Source organism: Bubalus bubalis, chromosome 10 (assembly GCF_019923935.1).
Source record: "Bubalus bubalis isolate 160015118507 breed Murrah chromosome 10, NDDB_SH_1, whole genome shotgun sequence".
NCBI classification, from domain to species: Eukaryota; Metazoa; Chordata; class Mammalia; order Artiodactyla; family Bovidae; genus Bubalus; species Bubalus bubalis.
Window position 1 is genome coordinate 16,973,236 of NC_059166.1, and position 15,131 is coordinate 16,988,366.

Consider the following 15,131-nt stretch of genomic DNA (forward strand, 5'->3'; position numbering starts at 1 on the left):
CCAATCCTTTGGCCACCTGATGCGAAGAGCTGACTCATTGGAAAAGACCCTGATGGTGAGAAAGATTGAGGGCAGGAGGAGAAGGGGACGACAGAGGATGAGATGGTTGGATGGCATCATTGACTCAATGGACATGGGTTTGGGTGGACTCCGGGAGTGATGGACAGGAAGGCCTGTCATGCTGTGGTTCATGGGGTCACAAGGAGTTGGACACGACTAAGAGAATGAACTGAACTGAACTGAAATATTCCCAGTGATTTTGGAGGGAGAGCAGTGAGTTGTCCTGAAGAGAGACCTTTCTTCCCTGGACAGAGATTGAACCATGGTAGCCTGGATGAAAACCCCGGAACCCTAGCCACAAGACCACCAGGGACTAGAGGCTAGAAGCAAAGTGGCCCTGGTTCTTTCCCCCATTTGAAAGCAAGAATGTTCCAAGGAAGCAAAAACTGTAAAATAGGTACAAAGCTTATTATTAGAGACACAGCACAACGTTTGAGAGAGAACATAGAAAAACTGGCTGTTTATTGACGACAGAAGCAAGGCAGAAATAAATACCCAGAGAGAAAGGGCATGGGCATTGCCTATAATGAGGAGGAGTGCAGTATGTCACAAGCTCTGCAGAGACACACACCAGAGAGGAGTGCAGGCATCCTGAGGGAGGAGGAGCTCAGTATGAAGGTGATGCAAATTACTTATGTAGGACAGTCCTTCAGGTCTTTGTTTACCTTTGGCCAATTATCTTGTTTCTTTCTTCACACCTGCCTGGTCCATGGAACCTCCCCAAGATGCATGTGCTGTACGATGAGCGTGGAGAAAAAGAGAATGAGCCAGGAATTCAGGCAAAGAAAGGTTTATTATAAGAAAGAAAGAAAGCAACTGGATTTAGAGAGAAAATGGTGCTCTCTTTTTACAGCCAACCCTTCTTATACCCTATCGATGGGAAATTGTTCCCAGAGGGAGGGGGCCACAATTGATCTTTAGCCCACAGCTGGGGTCTTGTGGTCACTTAGTCAAAGGGTTCTCATGGTCGGGTGGTCAAGGAGTCTTGAGAAACTGGCACCAGCAGGGAAAAACAGGATATCACCTTAAGGGAGAAACAGGATGCCCATCAGGACAATGTGGCCACTGTGACTTCATCCCTTATTTGTCAGGTCACCACAATAGGCCATATTTTAACTATACAATAAGAGCCCCTTGTGAACCCTAACTTCCAGCCTTTTTGATATAGGATAAGTGAAGAAGAACTGAAGAGCCTCTTGATGACAGTGAAAGAGGACAGTGAAAATTTGGCTTAAAGTTCAACATTCAGAAAACTAAGATCATGGCATTTGGTCCCATCACTTCATGGCAAATAGATGGGGAAACAGTGGAAACAGTGGCTGACTTATTTTTCTGGGCTCCAAAATCACGGCAGATGGTAATTGCAGCCATGAAATTCAAAGACGCTTACTCCTTGGAAGGAAAGTTATGACCAACTGAGACAGCATATTAAAAAGCAGAGACATTACTTTGTCAACAAAGGTCCGTGTAGTCAAGGCTATGGTTTTTCCAGTGGTCATGTATGGATGTGAGAGCTGGACTATAAAGAAAGCTGAGCGACGAAGAATTGATGCTTCTGAGCTGTGGTGTTGGAAAAGACTCTTGAGAGTCCCTTGGACTGCAAGGAGATCTAACCAGTCCATCCTAAAGGAGATCAGTCCTGGGTGTTCATTTGAAGGACTGATGTTGAAGCTGAAACTTCAATCCTTTGGCCACCTGATGCAAAGAGCTGACTCATTTGAAAAGACCCTGATGCTGGGAAAGATTGAAGGCAGGAGGAGACGGGGATGACAGAGGATGCGACAGTCGGATGGCATCACCAATTTGATGGACATGAGTTTGAGCAAGCTCTGGGTATTGGTGACAGAGAGCAGAGCCTGGCATGCTGCAGTCCAAGGGGTCACAAAGAGTCGAACATGACTGAGAGACTGAACTGAACTGAACTGAACCCACCAATCACTTCCCACACACCCATCTTCCGATACCATCACATTCAGGGCCAAAGCTGCAACAGACGAATTTTGTGGGGCACATGAAGAGTGAGTCAGCACATGCCAGCTAGCACCTGAGTTTCCTCACAGACACTTAACTTGGCTACCACTTCTTGTCACTCCAGCTCTTATGTGAGGTGGAGGCTCCACAGGGGCTTTGGAGAAACAGACTTTCCTTCATTATGACAATAACAGGCCCAAACCCTTGCTTCTCTTGGAGGAGAATTAATGCCTTGAAGGCCTGCTCAGAACAGACCCAGACCCTGAGGGAGACATGGGGCAAGGACTCAGAACCTGAGGCCATTCAGCTGGAGAATTGTGGGCCCAGGGTAAGAGGTGGGAACCAGGGCCTAGACACCATCAGGGGAAGGAGAATGTGTGTGTGCTTAGTAGCTCAGTCGTGTTCAACTCTTTGCGACCCCATGGACTGTGGCCTACCAGGCTCCTCTGTCCATGGGATTCTCCGGGCATGAATGCTGGAGTGGGTTGCCATGCCCTCCTCCAGGGGACCTTCCCAACACAGGGAATGAACCCAGGTCTCCCACATAGAAGGTAGATTGTTTACCATCTGAGCTACCTGAGAAGCCATACAAGCAACTTAAATGGCAATCGACAAATGAATGGATAAAGAAGATGTGGCAGGGGCTTTCTGGTGGGACAGTGTTAGGAATTCGCCTGTCAATGCAGGGGACACAGGTTTGATCCCTGGTCAAGGAAGATCCCACATGCCACAGGATAGCTAAACCTATGTGCTTTGGAAGCCCAAGCAAACTACAACCGGTGCTTTGCAACAAGAGAAGCCACTGCAGTGAGAGGCCTATGCACACCAACCCTGCTCTGTCTCCTAAAGTCTGTCCTTGTTGCCCAGTAGGTGTCCTGGATCCTGGGGCTGAGACGCTTTAGCTTTTACTGCTCATTCTCTGACATTTATTCTCCTTCCCCCTTCAAGGAACCTCACACTGATCAGAATGGCCATATTGAAAAGTCTATGAGTTTGAGTATGCTCTGGGACTTGGTGATGGACAGGGAAGCCTGGCGTGCTGCAGTCCATGGGGTCACAAAAATTCGGACATGACTGAGCGACTGAACTGAACTGAACAAACAATAAATGCTGGAGAGACTGTGGAGAAAAGGGAACCCTCCCACACTGTTGGTGGGAATGTAAACTGATACACGCACTATGGAGAATGGTATGGAGATTCCTTTAAAAACTGAAAACAGAGCTACCATGTGGTGGTGATTTGGTTGCTAAGTCGTGTCTGACTTTTTGCCACCCGAGGGACTGTTGCCCACCAGGCTTCTCCGTCCATGGAATTCTCCAGGCAAGAATACTGGAGTGGGTTGCCATTTCCTTTTCCAGGGGATCTTCCTGACCCAGGGATTAAACCCAGGTCTCCTGCATTGCAGGCAGGCTCAGAGCTACCATATGATACAAAATCCCATTCCTGGGCATATATCCAGAGGTGAAAGGTGATGGAGAGAGATAAACTGGGAGTTTAGGATTGACATATACACACTACTGTACTTAAAATAGATCACCAATAATGACTTGTGTGGCATAGGGAACTGTGCTCCATATTCTGTAATAGCATAAATGGGAAAAGAATTTGTAAAAAAATAGATACATGTATATGTATAACTGAATCACTTTGCTGTACACCTGAAACTAACACACATTTTTAATCAACTATATACTCCAATATAAAATAAAAATTTTTAATTAATTAATTAAAAATAATAAATATGGATATTGAGCATCTTTTCACATGCCTATTGCCCATGTGTATGCCTTCTTTGGAGAAATGTCTATTTAGATCTTCTGCCCATTCTTTGATTGGGTTCCCTGTCTTGATTATTGAGTTGTAAGAGCTTGTCATTTATTTGGAAATTAAGCCCTTGTTACCTGCAAGGGTGACATCATTTGCAAATCTTTCTCCCAGTCTGTAGTTTGCATTTTTTTGTTTTGTTTATGTTTTCCTTTGCTGTGCAAAAGTATATAAGTTTGATGAGGACCCATTTCTTTATTGCTTTTCCTCATCTTTTTGTTTTCTGTTTCTATCAGAGTAGAAGCCATCTTGAATTGGCCTTCTTTCAGGAACTTTAATTCCCCTTAGATGGTTGCTGGGAGGAAGAGAAAGTTGTTGTTGTTGTTTTTTGAAAGACAAATAATACTGGATCATTATAACTTATGTAAATTTCAAAGGTTGTACAATTACACAAAAAAAAAAAAAAAAAGGAGGGGCAAACAACCTGTAGAATTACACAGAATCCTTCTTCAAAATGCATTGGCATTGAAATTTTGAAGGAAAAATAAACAAATGGGACCGAAGCTACTTGCGGAGTGATGAACTAACCTAATTTCAATACTGCTGTGTCTCTGGGACTCAGGAAGCCCAAGGAGAGGGAGAGAGATGAGAGAAGGGCAGGTCAGTGGAATGGTCAGGACACAGACGACATTTATCAATTAAGTTTGCCACCTGAACTGGCACCGGAAGCAATAACTGGGTTGGCTGAAAACTTCCTTCAAGTTTTCATAAGATGGTATGGAACACCCTAAGGAAACTCAATACAATGAAGAGGTCAGTGATCATCCAAGGCAAGCTCAAGATGGGGAAGCAGGAAGCCCTGAGCTCGCCCCTCCATGACCTTCTTGCCAGAAATTCTTCCCTGACGACCTCTGATCAATTTCTATTAATTAGGAAGACCAAAATGACAAAATGATCTAACTAGGAATATTCTGGCTATCAGACCGCGAATCGTTCAAACAAGTGGGAAGAGGAGGAGGTGGCAACACCCTGGTCGCGAGCTAGCAGCCTGGGGAAGCCGCCGGTTAATGACTGCGCGGGCTTGCCTGGGGCGGGGCGTCCGGGCAGAGCGACGTCGGCGGCCCCAGAAGTGCAGTGTCTGCCTCCCCAGAAAGGATCCGCTCCTCTGACCTGGCATGCTCCACTCCTGCAAAATCGAGATCCAGGTGGCAAAGGGAGAGATGGGTGGCCCCGAGACCCGTCTTGGCTTCCTGGACTTGCTTCTCATTGTCTGGTTCAGCGGGACGTCTGGCAGTGCGTTCCGGGATGAACCTGCACGGGGCGCGCGGAGGGGGTGGAGTTGGGTGAGTTACGACCTGAACAGGGGTGGTGGTGTGCGCGGGGGTTCGCGAAACTTCTTGGGGGTGGCGCCGCCGCCCTCTCCTCTTTCCCTTCCCCTGGCTCCCCCGGGCTGCTTGCGGGCTCTCCGGGCCAGAACAGGGGTGCCTTGGTGAAGCAGTAATGCGGGGACTTTGGGAGGTGACGCTAGGAGAAAAGGGGGCCAGAACGTACAGGAAATGCTGTTGAGGCCCGCCAGGGCTCAGCCCGGCCCTGGGAAGTGGGAGTCCTGGAGCCCGGGAAAGGGACCCAGAGCCGCCCTGAAAACCACAAGCCCATGATCTGCCCTTCTGCGCCATCGCAGCTGCCGCCTACTGCGCCAGGCTGCAGCAATACTGAACCTTGAACTTCCAGATGTTCAAGCTGGTTTTAGAAAAGGCAGAGGAACCAGAGATCAAATTGCCAACATCCGCTGCATCATCCTAAAAGCAGGAGAGTTTCAGAAAAACATCTATTTCTGCTTTCTTGACTATGCCAAAGCCTTTGACTGTGTGGATGACAATTAACTGTGGAAAATTCTGAAAGAGATGGGAATACCAGACCACCTGACCTGCCTCTTGAGAAACCTGTATGCAGGTCAGGAAGCAACAGTTAGGACTGGACATGGAACAACAGACTGGTTCCAAATAGGAAAAGGAGTCCATCAAGGCTTTAAATTGTTACCCTGCTTATTTAACTTCTATGCAGAGTACATCATGAGAAACACTGGGCTGGAAGAAGCACAAGCTGGAATCAAAATTGCCAGGAGAAATATCAATAACCTCAGATATGCAGATGACACCACCCTTATGGCAGACAGTGAAGAAGAACTAAAGAGCCTCTTGATGAAAGTGAAAGAGGAGAGTGAAAAAGTTGGCTTAAAGCTCAACTTTCAGAAAACTAAGATCATGGCATCTGGTCCCATGACTTCATGGCAAATAGATAGGGAAACAATGGAAACAGTGGCTGACTTTATTTTTCTGGGCTCCAAACTCACTGCAGATGGTGATTGCAGCCATGAAATTCAAAGATGCTTACTCCTTGGAAGGAAAGTTATGACCGACTGAGACAGCATGTTAAAAAGCAGAGACATTACTTTGTCAACAAAGGTCCGTCTACTCAAGTCCTTTGTTTTTCCAGTGGTCATGTATGGATGAGAGAGTTGGACTATAAAGAAAGCTGAGGCCCGAAGAATTGATGCTTTTGAACTGTGGTGTTGGAGAAGACTCTTGAGAGTCCCTTGGACTGCAAGGAGATCCAACCAGTCCATCCTAAAGGAGATCAGTCCTGGGTATTCATTTGAAGGACTGATGTTGAAGCTGAAACGCCAATATTTTGGCCACCTGACGTGAAGAGCTGAATCACTTGAGAAGACCCTGATGCTGAGAAAGATTGAGGGCAGGAAGAGAAGGGGACGACGGAGGATGAGATGGTTAGATGGCATCACCGACACAATGGACATGGGTTTGGGTGGACTCCGGGAGTTGGTGATTGACAGGGAGCCCTGGCCTGCTGTGGTTCCTGGGGTCGCAAAGATTCGGACACGACTGAGCGACTGAACTGAATTGATGATCTGTGCACAGAACTCCTTCTGGTCCCTTCGTAGTATTGATGAACTGAAGTAGGTCCCTTCCCTACTGCTCTCTGCCCTTGAAGGACCACCAGGTCCCTTCCCTACTGCCTCTGGTCCTTTCTTACTACTGCTGAAGAGATGTACCTCCCTTCCCTACTGCTCTCTGGTCCCTACTTACTACTGCTGAAGGAAAGTAGACCCCTTCCCTACTGCTCTCGGCCATTGAAGGACCAGCAGGTCCTTCCTTACTTCTCTCTGGTCCCTTCTTACTATTGCTGAAGAGATGTAAGTCCCTTCCCTACTGCTCTCTGGTCCCTTCTTACTACTGCTGAAGGGAATTCGGTCCCTTCCCTACTGCTCTGGGCCCTTGAAGGACCAGCGCTCTTTATGATGGATCAGTTAACACTGGGAGGGTGGCCGGGGTAGGAGCTATTCGTCTTTCAAGAGCTCAGGCCATGTGGGCAGCAGCAAGTGGCCTAGCTTCCTTGTCCTGGGCGGTGGAGGTGGGCGCTCACAGCAGGATGGATGTGCAGGGCGGTCTCCCTGGGATGGGGATCCAGCAGGCTGCCGCTGGAACAGCTTGGGTCTGCTAGGCTGACTGCGGCCCGGGGCTTCCACGCACTGTATCAGTGTTTGGGCTCGAGCTGTCCTGTCCTGGCAGAGTAGATTCTGAAGTTATGACACTAAATGCACCTCAACTTGACAGTAACTTCAAAAAGCTTCACAGTCTTAGAGTTGAAATGAAGGAAAAGTTGCCATCCAGAAATTGAGGAAGGAAAACTTCAGCCTTGGACAAAACCACTATCAGAAGAACCCATTTATGATCCTGTACATGCAGCCTTGTCTACAGCCGTGTCTACACATGTGTTTTATGTCAGCGTAGGGATTTGCTGTCCAGTTATATTTCTTGTGGTACTAGTATTAGCTGTTTTGCATCTTCATAGTGTGAAAAGGATTGAACTGGGAGATAGCATCAGCACCAGCAGTAGTTCCCAAGGGCTGTCTCAGTCCCAGTCGTTCCCAGATGTCTCAGTATGTGAGAGGCAACACACCCAACAATACAACTCCCATCTGCCGTTATCCGACCTTGTGGCTAGAGGAGTACGACTTGAGAAGTGTTGCTCTTTTGGAGGCCAGAGCTTAGGTGAATGATATCAAAATATCTATCCAGGGAGAGGAACTCAAAAGATATACTCTAAGAAGGTACCTTTTGGTGTACCTCCCATGGCGTTTATGTAGATGAATAATATCCAGATAAAGAGCAACAAGCATTTGTAAAAACAGTTCGAGATCGAGCTTCTGAAATTCAGGTGACTACGATGCTCCCTGAAAGTTGTGAGCTACATCTTCATCACAGAAATCTTCCTATTAGCCATGTGTGAACATAAGAAGGGGAAAAGCCCATGGTGGATTGCCTTACATGAGCTGGGGGTATCTTAAATTGTTTTTATGACAGTGCAAATATGTAGAGGCCAATAGTCAGCAGGAAGCTTCTCAACGAAAGCTAGTTCACATGGCTGTTCAGATTGCCTGTGGAATGAGCTACCTGGTCAGAAGAGAAGTCTTCCACAAAGACCTGGCTCCTAGAATCTCTGTCATTGATGACAACTTCAAGTTAAGAGCAAAGCCAATCCCTCTCCAGAGTCTTGTTCCCCATGGACTCTCACTATCTGGGGAACAACAAAAACACGGGATCAATGGATGGCTTTTGAAAGTCTGGTTAATAATGAGTTCTCCAGCCTTCCCTGGTGATCCAGTGGCTAAGACTCCACACTCCCAATGCAGGGGCCTGAGTTCGATCTCTGGTGGGGGAACTGGATCCTGCATGCCACAACTAAGAAGTCAGCATGCTGCTACTAAAAGAGCCCATGTGTTTATGACTCTGGCCAAATGCCCTAAGTGGACATCTACCCATTTGATGTGGCCCAGTACCTGAAAGAGGGTTACCAAATAGCCCAGATTATCAGCTGTCCTAATGAACTATTTATGTGATGGCTTGTGCTGGGCCTTCGATCCAGAGGAGAGGTGGAGTTCCAGAAGCTGGCCCAGTGTCTCACAGAGGTCCATGCAGCCCTGGGGGCCTGTGTCTGACTCTCCTCTCACAGTCCCCCAGCGTCAGGAGGAAGGTGCCTGTCGAGGCCCACTTGGAGCCAGCCAGTCACATACATCACCCAGCATCACAGAGGCAGATTTGTCTTTCAGCACACCAAGCTTTAGGAATGCTTTAGCATCTGAACTTTCTAAGACAGACTTACTGATGTGGAATACTTTCTCAATAGCAGTTTTATTAGCTTGAACTGAAAATGTTTGTGTAAATCTTTTACACATAGTTGCCTTAGAGGTACAGGTATATTCTTAAAAAATAGTTTTTTAAATTGTTTAAACACACATATTTGGACTAACAATCATACTACCAACTGCTTTTTATTTTCTTAATTCTACAAGGTAATGCAGTTGATTCACCTTTAAAGTTTTGCTTTCTTTCACTAGTTTTGGGAGTGATTTGTCTTCAACATGCAGTACTTTGTCTTAGGAAAATAAAAACCATCCAGCACTTATGGGCTAATGACCACCCCCCTCCTTTGCTACAGAGTAGCTATTTGTTCCAAAGTGGCATAAGGGAAGCCACAGGTGTGAGCAGAGGATAGTGGCTCTATAACAACTCTAGTGTCACATCTAGGCCAGCTGCTGATGGGTCTTATTTGTTCCCGGTGGCCCTGCTTATGCCAAAACACATAACCACTTCTATCCTATGACGGCTGGCCTAGCTGAAGTGATGATTAGGGGTTGATGAGCCCTCATCAAGATGGGCAACTCCATTCCATGACCAGAGGCCTCATCTCTGCCAGGCCCCAGGACCACACCAAGAACCATGTTTAAATGGTGTGACTTTCTCCACTGCAACACGTAGGGTCTGTGTTGTGAGCCTTCAAGTAGAAAATGGCACATAGCACCTTTCTGGCCACAGATACCTCTGATGTCACCGGTTCTGCTGGGTCATCTGCCCAAGAAGCAGCTCCAGCTATGCTCATCGTTCGCCAGTTGTGACTGCTTTTGTGCTGGGACAGCAGGTTGCAGCAGAGACCTAGGGTCCGCGAAGCCTAAACTATTTCTTCTGTACCATTAGAGGAAACCTAAGGCCACAGTGGTATTAAATGGAGATAGGATAGGGACCACACCCCTGCAGCCCTTGAGAGGTTGCAGCTTGGCACTTGTCTCTGTATTTCCTTCAGGATATTGTGTACACGGACTATTGGCGAATGGGGAGGTAGGGTCTGAAGTTTGAATCTGGAATTCACTAATACAGTAGCCTTCACCACACAATAATTTACTAGCTACTCAGGTCTCCATGCCTGTCACAAGTCCAGGGCATGAGAAATGACCACTGTGTGGTCTGTGGACCCAGTGATAACCACTGTAAGCAGAACCTGGACTGCTATCCATTGATGACCTGGTACTTCGAGCATCGCTTCAACAATTGGGGGACCATGGTGATGCTACGCTTCCTGTGCCTGATATTAGGACCACACTAGGTGCAACGTGAATGTGAGAGTAGTTTCTGCTTCTGCATCTTCACTTACCCCAGTGAATAACCATGTGGCTCTTTGGGAAAGAATGGAAGGGCTTTTGCACTAGATGTGGTGATGAAAGGGCCCTCCTCTTTAGAACATGGCTTCTTTGCTTGGTGACACCTTCTGAGAAGTGGCTCAGATCCGGAAAATGGGCCTGGATCAGGTGTTTGGTAGGGATGGCTGCCTTTGGCTTCCTGATCATCCAGCCTTGTGTTCTGTCTCTATTTCTTTCAATGGTACAGTTTGTATCTAGGTTCCTGCCCATCTGCTTGCCGTTAGGATCGCCCTGTGCTATGAGCCAGCATCATATTCTCTGCAGTCAGGCCCTGGCTGGCATTGAGAATCTCTAACCACTTTGACCACTGCACCTACTTTTCTGCTGCCCTAGAGCACCCCCCACTTGGAATCTTATGTTTCCACAGCTTCCATCCCTGTTCCTGATAGAAGCCCACAGGAACACAGTCTCCTACCACCATCCCTGACCTGCACAATTCATCCTTGAGCTATTGGAGATGCTTCTCATCCATGCTTTCCTCTCGGGCTCCATAGAGTCCATCAGGCTTTCCCATGAAGCTGGTGGATTGCACACTCTCCTGCCCTTTCATACCGTGTCCGCCCTGGCAGATTCACTTCTCTGAGCCTTGGATCCCCTCCTCTACTACCTGCCTCGGAAGTTCTGGACTTTCTCTTTCATGCTGTGTGGGCCAGGCCTTTCTCCCGGCTTCCAAAACCTGTCCTAGTGGGAGATCACCACATCTCCCCAGCCTTGCTAAGCCCAGTGACCCGTAATTATAAACTCTCCCTTATCTAGGTTTGGGTTCTGTGCTCATCCTCCCCACTCCCAGCCCCACTGGCTGTGATCCGCTTCCTCAGGAACAGCTGCCTTACCCTCTGCATCTTCCACAGGACACTCAGAGAGAAGCTGACAGTCCTCTGGGTTTAGGCCTTTCCTTCTGAACCAGCCTGGCCCATCCCTGGGAACCGTATGTGTCGGTTAGTGCCACGTGCGGAGCTTGTGAGCAGAGTGGAAATGGGGCATATCCAGGGTTGTGGTGTTTCTTGCTTGACTGAGGCTTCGTCGTCTTCCTCAGTCGTAACTGGTGAGGGGCTGGGGGCGGCAGGCGGAGCTGTCCTGCTATGTCAGCCCAGCCCTGCAGCTGTACTCTGCTCTCACAGAACTGGGGTGGAGGTCTTATGGGTCTTCTTCTCCCAACCTCACCCTCACTGCGGTTTGCCTTCACAGATACTCACTCTCTTTCCTATAACTTCACCATCGACCCTCAGCCCAGACCTAGACAGCCATGGTGTGAGGTTCAAGGCCAGGTGGATGGAGAGCTTTATCTCTCCTATGATTGTGGTCATGCTAAGATCATATTCACAAGTCCATTGGGAGAAGTGAAACTATAAAGGCCTGGGAAACACAGATCGAAACACTCAGAAACATTAGGGACCAACTGCATGACTTTACACTGGAGAAACACACAGTCACAGGTAAGTTAGAAAGTCGAAGTACAGGAGGGCCAGATTAGGGGCTCAGCTACATTCACTGTTTGTAAGTAAAGAGTATAATTGGATATTGGTCCTTCCCTAGTAGTCCAGTGGAAGGAGTGGCCTTTGAGGAGAGCACAGGGCCACATTAGCTGGGCCAAGGGAGGTGGACCCAAGTGGGGCAAAGAATCTGTCAAGCCCAAAGGCTGAGCTCTTTCTTTCCCATGGTGGGGGCAGACCCTCTCACCCTGCAGGCCAGGATAACATGTCGCTGTGAGGATAACACACACATCAGTGGATCCTGGCCGTTTGGCTTGAATGGACTAATGAGCCTCCACTGTGATCCGGAGAATGGACACTGGAGAGTGGATCACGCTGGAGGCAAAATGGATGAAAGAGAAGTGGGAGAATGACAGATCTGTGATCGACTTCTTGAAGAAGGTCTCCATGGGAGACTGTCGGTCCTGGCTTCAGGATTTCATGGTGCACTGGGAGAAAATGTTGAAGACCTTGGGTAAGTGAGAAGGGAGGAGAAAGTGATACTCCTCTCATGGTGACATGGACTCACCCCTCGTGTGTGTGTGTGTGTGTGTGTGTGTGTGTTTGACTAAGTGATCCGTCAGAAGTGAGTTATCCTGGGAGAGCAATGACCCAGGATCCTCTGTCATCCTCCTTCCTCTTCCACCTCCTGACATCTCTCCTCACAGCACAGGCCTTTGGACGATTGAACATGGATTTTTGCTGATCCCAAACCTGTAGACATCTTTTTGATTTCTGGGATTTATTTCTCACTGTACACTCTTTCCAGAATTTTCTTTTAAATGTCACCAATCCTACTTCTGGAAATCTGTCAATACCACCTCTGCTGTCAGCTCCTGAGGACTTCATCCTCATGTCACCACCTCTATGTCACAGCAGGACTGAGTGGCTGTGTTGGAAACCTTGCTCCCCCATTAGCTGTCAGAGCCCCGTGAGGACTGGCCTCCTCCCTTCCCTCCATCTCGCCTGGGGACCTATCTCAGGGATCTCCATGTGATGTGTGTAAACTGTCTTCACAATAGGGGTACCTGAGTCAGGGGGGTGAGGAGGCATCTGCCGAACTTGGGGTCTGGACAAGGGCTTCACTCTTACTCTCCTTGCAGCATCACCGACCACGGGACCCTCTACAATGCAGCCCCCGGCCCTAGCCATCAATCACATCACCTGGATCGCCACCGGGGTTCTCTCCCATTTCTTCATAATGGGCATCATAATAGCCTGTATCCTTTACAAGAAGAGGTACTGAGGCAAGAATTCAGAAGGAAGGCAGGGGCACAGGGCCTGGTGTGAGGACAGGGAAAGTTAATCCCAGCCAACCCCTGCCCCTCACTGAACCTCCTCACCCTGGAAATGGAGCAGGTGAATAAGACTCTGTACCACCTGAGAGCAAAACTCAGAAAGCTCAGCCCTGAGTTCTGAGAGGTCCCCACTGTCAGGTGACATTGTGAAAAGGGAGAGGCCTTCACTAGGCTGAGGGCCTATTGATGCTTAGAGGGTTTAACCAAGTCCCCTGACTGAGCACAGACTGCTGGCTGGCAGGGCCCCTGGCAGGTGGTGTAAGAACAGCAGGCACTCAGGGGCAGGGCAGGACTCACAGGGGCTGAGAGCAGCATGGGAGCTTCGCATGATGTGCCAGCGGGGAGGGGACCCACCCAAGGGGCCAAGATGAGAGGGGCCGGGCTCTCATCCCAGGAGGAAGGGGTAGGGAGGCCTTTGCAGACCTACCTCCAAAGGCCTGTTCTCGCAGGAAGTGGCTTGGGTCAAGCAGGCAAGGCAGGAGCCCCACAGCAGAGACTGTGGGAAGGGGTAAGGCCAGGCCTGTGCTCCTGGAGCAGCAGCAGTTGTGACTCAGCCTGTGGCCTGCCCGTCAGCAGCCTCCTGGGGACCCAGAGACTCCATCACTGAGTGGTCCTGCCTGACAGGTGCTCTGTCGGCCTCAGGACTCAGTCTTTGCTTGGCCGCCTTTGTTCTCCTGCTGTTCACTTTAGAGTCAGGAGATCACACCCAAGATTCAGAGCCTGCCTTCCAGTTATGATGACAAGGTGGCTGCCTTGTCTCATGTCTCTTGTCACATGTGGTGAACAGCCTCCTCAGTCTCTTTTTGCCCCCAACCTATTTTACCTCTTTTTCTTGGTGCTAAGTGATGGAATCCATGCACCAAAATGTTTAACTACTTGAACAAGAAATCTCCACAAATAGGACACTTTCTGTCTTCTTCTATTTTGTGAAAAATCAGACTCTTCTATGTATGGCAATCTCATTGTTGCAAATGATGATAATGGGAAAAAATACCATCTGCTATTACAGGACTCAGGGATTCTTTCTATGTTCAGAGAAACAACTTCAGAGTATTTTCAACAAAATAAAATACTATGCTTGAATGCCTCTTTTAGTCATTTTATTTCCTAATATGCATATTTAAGTCAGTATCTCGCTATTGCAAAAGACATAAATACTTCAAGTTTCTTTTTCTAATCAAGGAGGGAACTCGGGACATTTCACCCTTTCTCCACCTTATGGGATTAAATAGAACTGATGATTCGGCTACATTTATTGTGGAAGCAGAGAATAAAATGAATGCTCTTAAAGTAACATGCAGTCTAGCTGTCAATCCCAATCCTGATACCTGGATCCGAAGACATATCCTGGAACTTGTGCAATGAAATTGTTTTTTATTTCATCAAGATCTGCATCCTCAGTAGTGACTCTCCTGTGTTCCTCTATGCCTCCCCCTCTCAAAGGAGAAGCCAGACTTCACAGCACAAACTATGTCTGTTTTGAAAAGTAGATTTATTTCTCCATTGACAGAGGATCATAGTCAGAATAGATAATGAATTACTACAAATAAATAAGATAAACTGTTACTTTTTGGCCACTGATTGAGCTGTTCACATATGGTGACTTGTTCAGTTGCTAAGTCATGTCCAACTCTGTGACCCCGTGAACTGCAGCACGCCAGGCTTCCCTGTCTCTCACTGTCTCTGGAGTTTGCTCAAACTCATGTCCATTGAGTCGCTGATGCCATCCAACTATCTCACCTCTGTTGCCCTATTCTCCTCCTGCCCTCAGTCTTTCCCAGCATCAGGGTCTTTTCCAATGACTTGGCTCTTCACATCAGGAAGGCAAAGTATTGGAGTTTCATCTTCAGCATTAGCCTTCCAATGAATATTCAGGATTGATTTCCTTTAGGATTGCCTGGTTTGATCTCCTTGCAGTCCAAGGGACTGTCAAGAGTCTTATCTAGCACCACAATTCAAAAGCATCATTTATTCAGGGCTCAATCTTCTTTTGGTCTGACACTCACATA

At 47.9% G+C, this 15,131-nt stretch overlaps 2 pseudogenes; both read left to right on the forward strand.

Moving 5' to 3' along the window:
• The first annotated feature begins 4,406 nt into the window (after positions 1–4,406).
• LOC112582817 lies at positions 4,407–14,205 on the forward strand (annotated as a pseudogene).
• Positions 5,102–8,605, forward strand: LOC112587612 (annotated as a pseudogene).
• Positions 14,206–15,131: the final 926 nt, after the last annotated feature.